Source organism: Misgurnus anguillicaudatus, chromosome 4 (genome assembly GCF_027580225.2).
Source record: "Misgurnus anguillicaudatus chromosome 4, ASM2758022v2, whole genome shotgun sequence".
NCBI lineage: Eukaryota > Metazoa > Chordata > Actinopteri > Cypriniformes > Cobitidae > Misgurnus > Misgurnus anguillicaudatus.
In genome coordinates, this window is record NC_073340.2 from 33,780,139 (window position 1) to 33,794,297 (window position 14,159).

The window sequence follows — 14,159 nt, forward strand, 5'->3', positions numbered from 1 at the left end:
AAGAAGGCTGTTTTAATCTCGCTCTCATCTCGATTAATAATTCAACACGCTCTTTCTCTATTGGACTCATTAAGGCCAAATGCTGTGAGTATGGAAACAGAGCAGATGGCTGTAGAGTCAATAAATGAGCCTGAATCTTGACTTCATGTTGGGCAGATTCATTAAAAATCAGACTTTTTATGTTTTTAACTGCCTAAATCCTTTGAAATGGTTTGTTTGAGCTGAGCTAACTAAATTTTTCAGATTTCTTCTCTCTGTGGACATTTATTGTTTATTGATCAAAGCATTTATTAACTATGGATATGAGGTGTTAGCTTTGAACATATAGGGCTCTATCTTACAGCCGGCGCAATTCAGCGCAATGCGCGACGCAAGTGTCTTTCGCTAGTTTCCACCCTGCGCAATTATCATTTTCACGTTTACCGCCACGTTGTTTAAATAGCAAATGCATTTGCGTCCCCTTTTGCGCCTATGGGCGTTCTGGTCTGAAAACGAGGTGTGTTCAGGCGCATTGTTGGCGCGTTGCTATTTTGAGGCAACTAAAATAGACTACGCCATTGACAAACAAAAAAATGGTTAAGTCTAAAGTCAATGGTGCAATATGTTTTTTGTTATTTAAAGAGCGCATTAGTAATATGCGCCTAAACGGGACCACAACGCGAGTTTGCTTATCACATACATGAATGCGCAGCAGCACAAAAACGCTTTTAAATATGAAAGATTAAAGGATTGAATGTAAAAGATTATTATTGAGTCTGTTGGACATAAATGAGGACTAATTATGAGACGTTAGAAGGCGTAAAGAGCTGCTTCACCTGTAACCTGGTAAGTAAATAAATGCTATGCTTTAAACAAATGCATCTTTTTGTAAATGTTTTTTAAATGCTACCCCACAGATTTATTGTATATGATGACTCTGTACCTGTGGATATGGTGAGATGAGAAACATTTTTAAGTAATGCTTAAAAAAATACTCGTGACGCTGTCCAAGTGCTGAAACGTGTGGAGAACCGTTTGTAAATTCTTTATCTCCTGTTTGTTACAAATAAAGTATTTTTAGAGTACAAACCTTTTTTTACATACTTGTAAATTATTTTTTGATGATATTGGATAGCCATACAATTAAAACAATTAAAAGCCTACTTTTTTACTTCCATGACTAAAAAAAAGGTTTTAAAGGTTTTAATAAAAAATAACAATTTCAATACAAGTGAAAAACAACACAATTATTTAACATTAATCTTAAACTGGGGGTCTTCTTTCTCCGCTTAGTTTTTCAGTTTACAAAGTCCGTCATCTAAATGGGGATTAGACATAGCGCCAGCGCAACAGGCTTTTAAAGTGAAAGAGAGCTGAGACTCTCATTGGTTTATTGCACGTTACACCCAAAATACTCCCATTACTCATTAAAAAAATGGGACCAACACTTTTCGACCATGCGCTCGACGCACAAACCATTTTTCCCGTCGTTAAATTAGCAAAAGTGGATTCAGACACGCCCATTTTGATGTTGTGGTGTGCGCTTTAGACAATGCACTTAGATTGTTAAAATAGGGCTCATTTTGTATACCAATTGGACCGAATTTTAGTCATTTTGAAAAATAAGCAACAGATAATTGTTAGAAACAGATAAAACAGTTTTGATTTATATAGAGTATAATAGCTCTTAAACAAGGGAGAATAACTTTATTGTAACACCCTGACTTTTCGTTACAACAGCAATTTGCACTCGTCCTTTTAATTCAATCAGGTAAGATTTTAATGACACATTGCAGATGAGCAAATGCTTCAAAATGTTCACATTCTTACTTGAAATATAAGACAGATGTATGTTTGCTGTATGTTTAAACATATTGTAAAGGTCCAAACTCATTTCAGTGACATTAAAAAACATTTTAGCCATTTATCTGGTTTATATGTTAGTTTGTTAGCCTGCCTGATCACTTAATGTTAAACACTTTTCAGTTCAGATTGGTGGTCTGGTAAAGTATACAGTGCATCTGCTATCCAAAACAAATTGGAAATAAAAAATAAATTGCATCAGGCTCTCATGTTTATATTGATTGTAGAAAAATGGCTTGCAAGTGTTAGGTGAATACAGTTTGATAAGTGAAAAAATCTTTATTTTTCAACCCTATAAGGCAACAGTACTTCATTTTACTGTATCATGTGTCTGATGCAAAGCTGCTAAAATCTGACACAGCACTCGGTTTGAAGTCAGTCAATGCTTTCTTCATGATCATTTACAGTCTGCTGGTTATGTAATGATATGTTTGCATTCATTTGTTTTGTTTATCATTTAATATGACATGCTAAATCTCTCTCACTTTTTGGTTTTACTGCATGTAAAGAGTATTGCATGTTTAAGATTGAAATACATTTAAAGTATCTACTGTATATATTAAACAATGAGATTGTTTGAATGAACGGCATTGCTCGTAACTAAAGGAAAACATCTGCTGTCTTCAGAGTCCAATGTGTTTTTATAGGAGGCTAAATCTCAAAGAATGTCCAGGTCACATTTAACCCTAAAATTATAAAAACAAAAATATTTATTCTATATTTTATAAAGACTTCTTGCACTGTAAATTTTATGTGCATTTTCTCCCAGATATCTTTATTGTATTGCAAAAAATATGCATTATTCAAATTGTAGAGAATTTGTACATTATTGCAGTATATGCTAAGCTAAGTAATAAATGTATTAACGGTGTATTACAGTAATATACAGTATAATTATATTCAAGCAATATAAACATTTTTATTTCTTTTGATTTTGACATTTTTTAGCATGTTCTTGACAGATTTTGTGTCAATTACACTTGGCTCTTGTTTTTGTCACACAAATGATTTCTCATTGGCAAACATCAACGATGAAAAACTGTTAATAACGCACCAGACACATCAGCATGTCTTAATTTCCCACCCAACCCATTGAAACCATCCAAACAAAGCAAGAGATCAGGCTAATCTATGTGCTGGGATATTTTTGCCTCTCCAGAAATGTGCAATTTGGTCAGGCACGAAAAAGAGAGGGAGAGGGGAAAAAATTGAGCAGACCCTTCCAAGCAATAAATCATTGGATTGCCGGTGACACTCATACAATACGGATATAGTGTTAACTGCAGAAGTGAGACAGGCCTCCTTGCCCCACTGGGGTGACCTTGCCTGGCTGCCGTAATCTATCATTCTGACACCGGACACACTGGTTTTGTTTAATATTACACTATTGGCATATACAGTAAACACAATGCAAAGAAAATTTAGACACAGGCATGAGGTGAGACAAGAGGAGGTACATGTGTATACACAATCAGAGAGGCATTGTGCTGTCAGGCCTGCGATAACTTTATTTTACAGGCTTTTCCGCTGGCTGTTTTTACCGCTAGCGTTTTTTACATTGGCATTTGGCAGCTTATTCCAAAATACTAAGATTTGATTTTTAAGAGAAATGTGCACATTTAAGGTGCATTGAAATTGTACAAATTTAAGGTGCAGAAATGAGGTTGTTGAAGATCACCTATCTGGACTGAAACCGAGGATCCATAAATAATGTATTTTAGGGTTGACCATTCATTCTTCTTCATGTCACATACGCACACAAATAAATTATTGTTATTCACAATTTGACAGTCACATGCAGTCCGCCTCTCGTTGCTCAGGGGCAGTTAGGGACAACGCTGTGGGTGTGAATAAACAGTTTGATTCTCATAAAACTCACCTCTGTCAGGTTCATAGCAGCAGAAGCATTTTTAACTAAAAAATGTATAATGCAGTTTTCAAAAATGTGTGTTTTGTATTTAAACATTACGTTGCATGATAGATGGAAAGGTAACTAGGTGAAAAAGAAGCACATTTCCATAATAAACTGCTCTATTTCCATGCACAAATTTTGTACTTTAATACAAAAAATTATTGTATATTCAAATTCAAATAAGTGTACTTATTTGTGCCATTTTGAGACACCATGAATATTAAAAATGTTAAACTTAAACCCATCTTTGTATGAAATTTACTATAAGTTCTTTCTAAATACATTTTTTTGTACAGAAAATAGTGCACTTAGATGTTCTTAAAATTATATTTAAAAGTACTAAAGAAGATTTTTTAGTAAATTAAGTACAAAATTAGTGCGCGAAACTATAGCACTTTTTGTACATTTTGGAAATGTATGTGATTTTTTTTGGCTGTGGCATAAATTATGATGAAGTTACACTTTCACAGATCATTCAGTTTAACTGGAGTAAGATCACCAGGTATCTAGTTTCATTTGCACTTTTTGGGTTATTGAAAAAAAATGTTATTCTGCATTTGGTCCATACAATATTGTACATTTACATTTATGCATTTTGTAGATGCATTTATCCAAAGCCACTTACAGTGCATTACAAGATACAGTATACATTTCTTATCAGTATGTGTGTTCGCTGGGTTCGAACCCACGACCTTTTGTGCTACTAACGCAATGCTCTACTGTGAGCACAGCTATACTATTGTACTGCTATACTATTACATCCAAGTAGATAAATATGTTGTATTTCCCTTATGTTCATGTCTTTTCTTGTTAAGGGTACCAAGTAAGTCAGAGCTGCTACTGTTAGCCCTTTAAAAAAAGTAATTATAATGAATGTATGACGTTTTTGATGTACTAAAACAAAACGTATTGCTGCTAATACCATCTTTTCTTCTGTTCACCTGCTTTTAGGTTTCATAGCCGTGCATACAGTATGTGTGTGTGTGATGATAAAGCGGGTGCGCTCTCCTCTCAGCGAGGGGCTCAGGTACGGTCCTCAGAGAACACGCCGGATAAAGACGACGTTCACGCAAGTGATGCGACTTCGCCGCCGTGACACAAACACATCTGCGCAACATTCTGAGGTGTGACTCAACACCCAAAACAGCCTCTTTTATCCAAACCAGAGCGGACGGCTTTTGCACGGAGGCTGAGGTGTGATTTTCCCATGTAAATGGAGGTCATCGTCGTCTTTGCAATCCGCGGTCGGCATGTCATGGCTGTTTTTGTTTTGTGTGATTATGTACTACCCGCTGGAAAGTTGCTTATTTCTGTGTGTAAATTGGATGTAGTATTTTGCAGAATGGCGCCCCAGGCGTAGTGCAAGCTATTGATTGAGCTGGATTCAAGAAGATACACAGGAGGATTATGGGAAGAAAAAAACTGAAAACAGAACAACTCTGGGTGCATTTTGTGTGAAAAAAACATCCACTCAGAGTACTGAAGAAAGTAACTAAACAAACCAAATTAGTGCATGATGACATGAAAGAAGGGCAGGGATGGATAGAGGGTAGACAGACAGACAGGCAGATATCATGTAGATATAAACGTCAGACAGACAGACTCAATAGAAAAATATACAGACAGGCAGGCATAATAGATCGGTAGATAGATGAATGGATGGAAGGATGGATGGACGAGAGGGCAGATAGATAGATAGATAGATAGATAGACAGATAGACTGATAGACTGATAGACTGATAGACTGATAGACTGATAGACAGAAAGTAGACAGGCAGACAGACAGATAGTTAGATCGAAAGTAGATAGACAGACAGATACATGGTATATCTGTCTGTCTGCCCATTTATTTTCTATGTATCTGTCTGTCTATCTACTTTCAATCTATCTATCAGTCTGTCTGTCTGTCTGCCTGCCTGCCTGCCTATCTACTTCTGATCTGTCTGTCTGTCTACATTATATTTGTTTGTCTATATTATACTTGTCTTTCCATCTATCTATCTATCATTTATGTAGATGGTATATCTGTCTGTCTGCCCATTTATTTTCTATCTACATAAATGATAGATATATAGATAGACAGATAGACTGATAGATAGAAAGTAAACAGACAGACAGATAGATAGATTGTAGATAGACACATAGATATATAGATAGACAGACTGATAGATAGATAGTAGGCAGACAGACAGATAGATAGACAGACAGATCGAAAGTAGGCAGGCAGGCAGACAGACAGACAGACAGACAGACAGACAGATAGACAGATATATAGACCGATAGATAGAAAATAGATAGGCAGACATACAGATATACCAACGTCATAAATGAGATATAGATGGAAAGACAAATAAAATATAGGCAGACAGACAGACACGATAGAAAAATATATGGCTAGGTAGGCAGATAAACAGATATACCATAGAGAGATACTATAGACAGACAGATATACTGTAGACAGACAGACAGACAGACAGACAGACAGACAGACAGATAGATAGATAGATGAAACAATTAACAATTGTGAAAAGCGCTATATAAATACAATTGAATTGAATAGATGGACAGACAGACAGACAGACAGACAGATATAGCGTAGACAGATACGATAGATAGACAGACAGACAGACAGTCAGATATACCGTAGACAGATACGATGGATAGACAGACAGGCAGACGGCAGATCTAGGCACACACATATAGAAAAGATTAATTTTATTTGATATTTTCTTTAGGCTACGACCACAGTTTGTTCTAAAGTTCTGTGTTGTGCTGACAAAACATGCTGAAAAATTCCCAGGTTGACTTGTTGTATATTACATCTGGTTCTGCAGAGGGCATCACTTCTCATTGGCCTAAGTGCTGTTGACAAGCCAATTGAATAAAATCTTGCATGCATGTGCACATTTTCAAACATAAATGTTTATTTTGTCTCAATTGTCCCTGCTTCAACTCTTTCTCTGTGTGTTGTGCAAAGACGTATTGATTCGGTCGTGAATCTATAACACCAATGAACTTGATGGAGTTCCTGACAACCGCAAGCGCAACTCGGCACATAGACACGATTGTGGCCGTGTTATTTCTCTCGTGAGGAAACGGGCAAGTCGCGAAATCTAATCTATACAGCGAGCGACGGCCCTCACCATACTCACCGTAACGCTGCAAGACTTCGGTCCGTAGTTTAACTCTGAAGAGCCGGAGAGGAATATGATGAAATATGTAGGAAACCGATGTCGTGAAAAAGTGACATTTAAATGACTTTGAGAAAGAAACTTTATGAAGTTTACCCTTTACCTCTTTCCACCTTTCTCAGGATCTTTTTTGGGGGAAGGGGTAGCAGACTTTCTTATGTGTCAAGGTGGTCTAAAGAAAGGGATGATGGTTTGAAAAAGATGATCTCCTCTAGAGAGAAGACATTACTCTACCCCACCTTCATAGTGTCCTTAATACCGCAGGTTTGCCTCTCAAAGACTGCACTACAAACGGACGCTGCCGACTTCACAGGCCGCTCATAATTGTGAGAATTCAAACAAATCCGTGTGTCAGGCAGCCAGATGGAACTTCAATGTGAGAGCTCAATCGCATGTCTGTTACCTTGAGTTAAATGCCTTTTTTACTCCGAAAAATATGGAAAAGACTATTGATCAACACCGCTCACCCAGTCACCTGGGGTATAAACCACTGTGTGCTCATGTGAGGCGCTTCATGATCATCTGCATCCTTAATATTTGGATTTCCCATCATGCAGTGCACATATATCATCTGCATTCAGGGATAGAGGTTAATGATGGGCCAGTCATGTTTTTCGTCTCTCTTTATGTTCTTACAGTCACTTTTCACTTTTTTTTATATATATATATATATATATATATATTTTAGAAAATGGTAAATCTGCACTGTAAAAAGTAAAAGTTTTAACTTTTGAAAAGATTAACTTTAAAAAAAGTACTTCAGTCTTTTTTTTCAACTTACATTTTCTGACTTTATATGTGTAATAAGGGTATTTTAGTGGGATCTAGCGGTGAGAGTGCAAATTACAACCAACCACAATTACGAAATGCAATGAGAAGCTACGGTAGCTGCCACAGGACAAACATGTCGTCCTCTAAGGCCCTTTCCCAAATGGCGCACTTTATGTGGACTTTCGTTCTCATGGCTTTAAATTGTGCGTGCTCGCTTAGTCCACGAGTCTGTAGAGTGTCCCATCCCCAGACAGCAGACGACTCTGGGCTGTTGACTTTGGCACAGATCCGGTGCGGATCCGGCCCAGGGTTGTCTGCCGTCTGGGATCTGTCATTTGTACGCTTCAAAGTGTGCTCATCAGCGCCTCCTTTGCCCCCTTGATGCGGTCTTCGGTGAAGCCCGTACTGTGGCAGGCTTCAAGCACTTCACCAACCCAGAAGTCCTTGCGAAAGAGCAATCAGAACCAATAGATAGAAAGTAGACAGGCAGACAAACAGACCCGCACTGCAACAGACTTCAAGCACTTCCCCAACCCAGAAGTCCTTGCGAAAGAGCAATCAGACCAATCAGACCAATCAGACCAATCAGACGATGGATGGGAGAAGTTCACACTGACGGGCAACTTCTCTTCCTATTTCCGGCATGGAATACGACTCCGGTGCACCCACGTGGTCTCGCATCAAGGGTCCCTAAAGTCTGCACATGATGTCATCAAAGTGTGGACTCTGAGGAGGCAATAGCCCTGTCCCAAATTAAACTACCAAACAGTATATAAAATTTACCAACCGTAGAAATATACAAAAGTAAAATGCGACCTGCACAACATTTCAGTAATAATATTAATTCATCACTAAAACATCATTTATAATAGTAAAACAGTCACAAGGACCTTTAATTTGCAAAATGTAAGTTTTTATTTAACTATAGTTCTGAATGTTTTTTTTCCAAAATACCCAGACGTCACAGGCACACATTGGATCCTGGGTTTTAGGGAAAAAGAGGCCACAGTTGAAGGCTGCAGGTGAAGGAGCCTTCGAATTGGGACAGCATTTGTTGCGGCCCGGTGACATCATTGGCTTTCAAATACGGCCTTGGAAGGCCGGAGCCCCTGAATTGGGATGCACAATACATGATGTAAGGTCTTTATACACCATTGATAATATAGTTATGTAGATTATATTGAATTTCTGTCAAGAGAAGTCAAAAGTTACACAATGCACGTTTAAGTGAAACATTGATAAAGCTTAATTTTTTTAAGTAGATCCAAGTTTTGCTTTTTACAGTGCATGTTTTTAGTTTTAATTTTTATCATTTCATTGAAAAGTTGTGGGTTCAATTCCTGGCTAACACCTACTGATAAAACGCATACTGTATAGACTTAATGCACTGCAATTCACTTTTGATAAAAGCCAAATGCATAAGTAGCGATAATTAGTTTTATCCACGTGTTTATATTTTAATGAGTGTAAGAGCCGTACGTTGATCTAATGAGCTCTTCATCACCTCTTCATCTAGACATGTAGAGAATCTTCATCCACACATCCAGATGAAAAAGTCGTATGATGTTAGCTACCAGGTCAGCACATCAGAGCTCCACACACTCGTTTTCAATTACTACTAAGCTGACATTTGCCTACCCTTTATCGGAGAGATCTTTAATCAATGCCGACTTGAGAGGAACAGCGAAAGACTGCTGTGATTTAATATCTAATGTGTGGTAAAGGTGAATGTTGAACATTTATGATAATCTGTAATGGATGCTGGGTGAGACTTTCTTCTGGTGTCAGACAAACATCTTTTGGCCTTTGCTTTCCATCTTCACCATGTTCCATAATATGAATAGTTAAACTCTGCATATGTGACATAACTCATCATCGGTAAAGGCAAAGAGGAATAAATTCACTGATATTTCTCACTTCGAGACCCGTAAGGTTTTTACCTGCTATATTTTAGCTTCAAAAGGTCATGTGATATTTTTAACAGGCTAATTTTTGAGTTCACACAAATATGAAATTTTTACTCATCCTTTTATTCCTTCTGCACTTTCATAAATGTTTACTAAAAAAGTACTCTTTTAAAAAAGGGCCAAATATGTACCAATAAGGTACTGATGTGAACACATTAGTACCGATATGTACCTACAGAAATATGAACTCTTTTGCTACAAATGAGTATTGTTTTGAAAGGGCATCATTTATTGAACCATTTTTTTCTGACTGTGTGGGAAAAAAAATGTGTTAGTTTAATCTTTTTTGCTAATATGTTATCAAATGCAGATTAAAAAAAATATGAAGAGAATGAGGTTTATACGGAGCCCCTAAGGGGACATGGTGAAAAAAATAAATAAAATTATCACGTGCGCATGTAAAACTATCGCGTTTAGTTTCACGTGCTCACATGAAACTATCACGTCCGCACGTAAAACTATCGCGTTTAGTTTCGCGTGAAAGCAAACTTTCACGTGCGCACGTGAAAGTTTCACGACTGCATGCAAAACTAAACTTTAAAAAAAAATCTGCACATGAAGGTTTCGCGTGAGCACATGAAACTAAACTTTAGATTTTTTTACTCTGATGTCATCTTAGGGGCTCGGTAGGTTTGATAGGATTTTAGTGGTAAAATTTTAGAAAAATAAAGTACATCAGTAGTGCACTGCTACAGCATCTCAGTCATTTTGAATCTTGACAGCCCGTGTCCACGTTTGCTGTTATTAAACGAAAATGAGTGTCAGCATATTGTCCACAGATGATAGTCAGGTGAGTGAATGCTTTATCCACAACATTTGAGAAAAGGTCTCCAAAAAAGTCCCATAATTTTTGATAACAAGACAATTTAAGTAGAAAAGAGTGCTGGTTATCGTATTAGTTCACAGTAGTATGCTCCTTTAATCCTGTAGAGTGTTTTTTGATCAAATTGCTTGTTAAGACGCTCATCTCTCCCTGTAAGGTTATGTCTGTCTGTCCCTGATGCACATCACACAAACACAATGCTGAACCATTGCATTTGATCTGTGTGCTGTGTTATTTCTCCACAGCAGCGGTTTATCCTCCGTGTTACTATGGAGTCGGTCATTCTCTGGTCACTTATTATTTTTCACCCTTGACTGAATTTACAAGAAGTAAAGGGGTTACGTTACCGGGAGTGTTATGGCTTAATTCTGATTATTACTCTACTGACCTGACACAAGGTAGACATGTTTATTGTTGCCCTGGCATGGTTCGACATAAGAAATAAATGCACATATTTCATGGCTTTGTTTCAGCAGCACAGTGCTTGTCGTTTGTGTTTTGATTCATGTCATGAAAGCTATTGCCTTTAAAACCAGTGCAGTTTTTCTTAGTCAACATCAAAATGTGACTGTTACCTTCTTATTGTATATTACTTGTTTCGTTGTAGTAAAATAAATGATTAAGTATTTTTCGAGTAGAGCTCACTCCACCTATTTAATCTGACATCATCAATCACTATCATTAGCCTTTTTTTACCAATCACATGGTTTCTTTATGGTATGCCACGCCCACTTTTCACAAACCAATCAGAAGTGTTTAAGATCCACAGTATTTGGAGATTGTTATATAATGAATCCTTCCTAATATTTGCCTTTGTATATTTAACTGAAATAGGCTAAAAGACACCTTTTAGGGTAAAATGAACATTTTAATTTAATTTAACTCTGCATTAGAGGCCTTCGGATGCACCTGTTCAAAACATTCTCAGTTTTCCATGAAATGTATCTTGGATACTGTTAAACTTCTGAAATACATTATACATACGGACATACACCAGATTTCTCTCCTGTGGCTCCAATCCATCTTTGTAATTCAGAAAATATCTGTGAAAGTTTTCCTCCGAGCTGTCGAGCTGAAATATGGGGCGGCCAATGTTTTTTTTGGACCTTGTTTTGGAAAGGATTGCACAAGACAGGTTCTCCTCTTTAAATAAGGTATAAAAGTGTCAGTTTATGAGAAATTTACACCGCTGGAGTTAGCATGGCCCATTAAAGACTATTTAATGCTATGTCGAGCTATAGTCTTACATCATCACCATTAAGGCACACTTCAGCAAAAATAAATAAATTAAAGAGGAAGTTTAATATTTGCAGCCAAATTATAATGCGCCTCAGGCTCTGGAGGAAAAACTGAACGAGAAATAAATGTAAGACTTCAGAATGTAAGAAACTAGACTTGCGTCAGTTTGTTGATGTGACTTTGTTTCTGTCTTTGCCTAATTTTAATATGATTATAATCAGGCCCGGATTAACACAATGTAGGGTGACCACATTTGAAGTAACCCCCCCATATTTTATTTCAAAAGACTCATATACATCAAAAGGAAGCCTACGATATATCTGCAAAATACTGTATAGATGTCTTTTAAATTAGCCATAGCGATTCCCTGTGCTGATCTTAGGTCAGCAGCTACAGTAAATACCAGTGGTTGCCGGTGACTTCTTTTTTCGCTCGATGCGAAGTTCGTCACAACATGTATGTAGCATGTCATGTGTGTGGTTCCCTTTTTCAAAATATGTGTCCTATGTGCATCACATGCCTTGTCAAAATAAGTGCCTGCTGCAGATGCATCTAAAAGGTTTATAATAAAAGAAACGCCCGCGTTTGCCAGATACTCGCATAACTCATAATGACCCTGCACCTTCTTGTGGTTCTAAGTGAGATGTGTTAAGGTGTGTTCAACATCATGTGGGGATGTCTGCATAAAACTTTCGGTAAATTAACTGAGCACATGGTGACATAAAGCAATTGATGCAATGAGTGGTAAAACCCAGGCCGCGCATTCGGTTTTTGAAACGTGTACCCCGTGCCGCCTACCACCCACAACCCACCTCGCAAAATGCCACCCAATGCAGCTGCCCATGTTGCCCATGCCTAAATCCACATGAAGCCGGTGCTTCCCCTATCCGATAATTTTTTAATCCTTTTTTACCCTCCGTAAACACAGAGTCATCCGAAGAAATGTTTAATATGTGAATTAATGGCAGAAACAATGCCAACGATGCCTTAAGGTACGTGTCGTAGTGAGGATGCACGTGTCATCGCAATAGGTTCCTTTCAGATCTTTCTTTACAGACTTTTCTGTGTATTTTCCGTAATCTGTGTGAGGGCTAAAATGGGCTAAAATATACAGATTTGCATGGGTGCCTGTTTCAGATTTTTCCACTCTGGGACCTGGTTTAAAAAATAGCAGATTCAGGCTCCAAAAATGGCAGATTTGTTTGTACGAAATGCTGATTTGATAAAAAAACATTTAGTATACATGTAAACGCGGCTCTGTGTGGACAGGCTCTCCAAAACGTATTACTACTATTGGCTGGTGCCCGAGGGCACTCGCCCAATCTCGACTATGGATAATTTGGCCCTGATTATAATATTCATATTTAAAGCAATTTTATTCCTGATGTTTAAAAGTTTTTATATTTTGTCTTTAGATATTTTTTGTCTTTAGACTTTAAAGGAATAGTTCACCCAAAAATGAAAATTCTGTCATCATTTACTCAATCTCATGCTGTTACAAACCTCAAAAAATTTCTTTGTTCTGATGAACACAACGGAAGATATTTTGAGAAATGTTTGTAACCAAACCGTTCATGGACCCGATTTACTTTCATAGTATTCTTTTTTCCTACTATGACAGTGGAAGGGGTCCACAAACAGTTTGGTTACAATCAATCACTTTGTGTTCATTAGAGCAAAGACATTTATGTAGGTTTGTAACAACATGAGAGTGAGTAAATGATGACAGAATCTTCATTTTTTGGTGAATTATCTCTTTAATGAAATAGTTCAACCCCCAAAAAAGAAAAACACTTTGTCAACATTTTAAAAAGTGTCTCTGATCATACTAAAAAAAACTTCTGGACATCGGTTGCACATAATTAAATTAGGTTTTCTTAAAATGAAATTAACATTAATTAAAATTAATTTAATTAAAAATAAACTTGATTCACTCATGTTGAACTGGTGTACATAATTAAATTACTTTGATCCAACATTTTTGTAAAGAAAAAATAATTTTAAGAAAACTTAATTCAATCATGATTTTTTTTCAGTGCACAATCAGCTTTCATTGTATTTAAAATTACATTACAGTACAAAACATATAATTGCATGTTTTTTCTTTCTTTCACAAATATTTGTGTTTGGGATGACATGGTTTGGGGGTGAGTAAAATCGCATTTTTATTTAGTGGTGAACTGTCCCTTTAACCCTAAGTTTCATTTTATCTGTCTGATAAAGTGTTGATTTTATAAAATGCCAAAAAAACATCATCAAAAACCCATTTATAGTTTTCGTCTCTCTCCTGTCACCCAAACATGTCAGTTTATTTATTTATATTTTTATTGTGAAAATATTTATGTTGTGATGTGGGGAAAAAGAGGATGACAGAGGTGATGAAGAGCAAAATGAATCATCTGTAAAAATCGGAT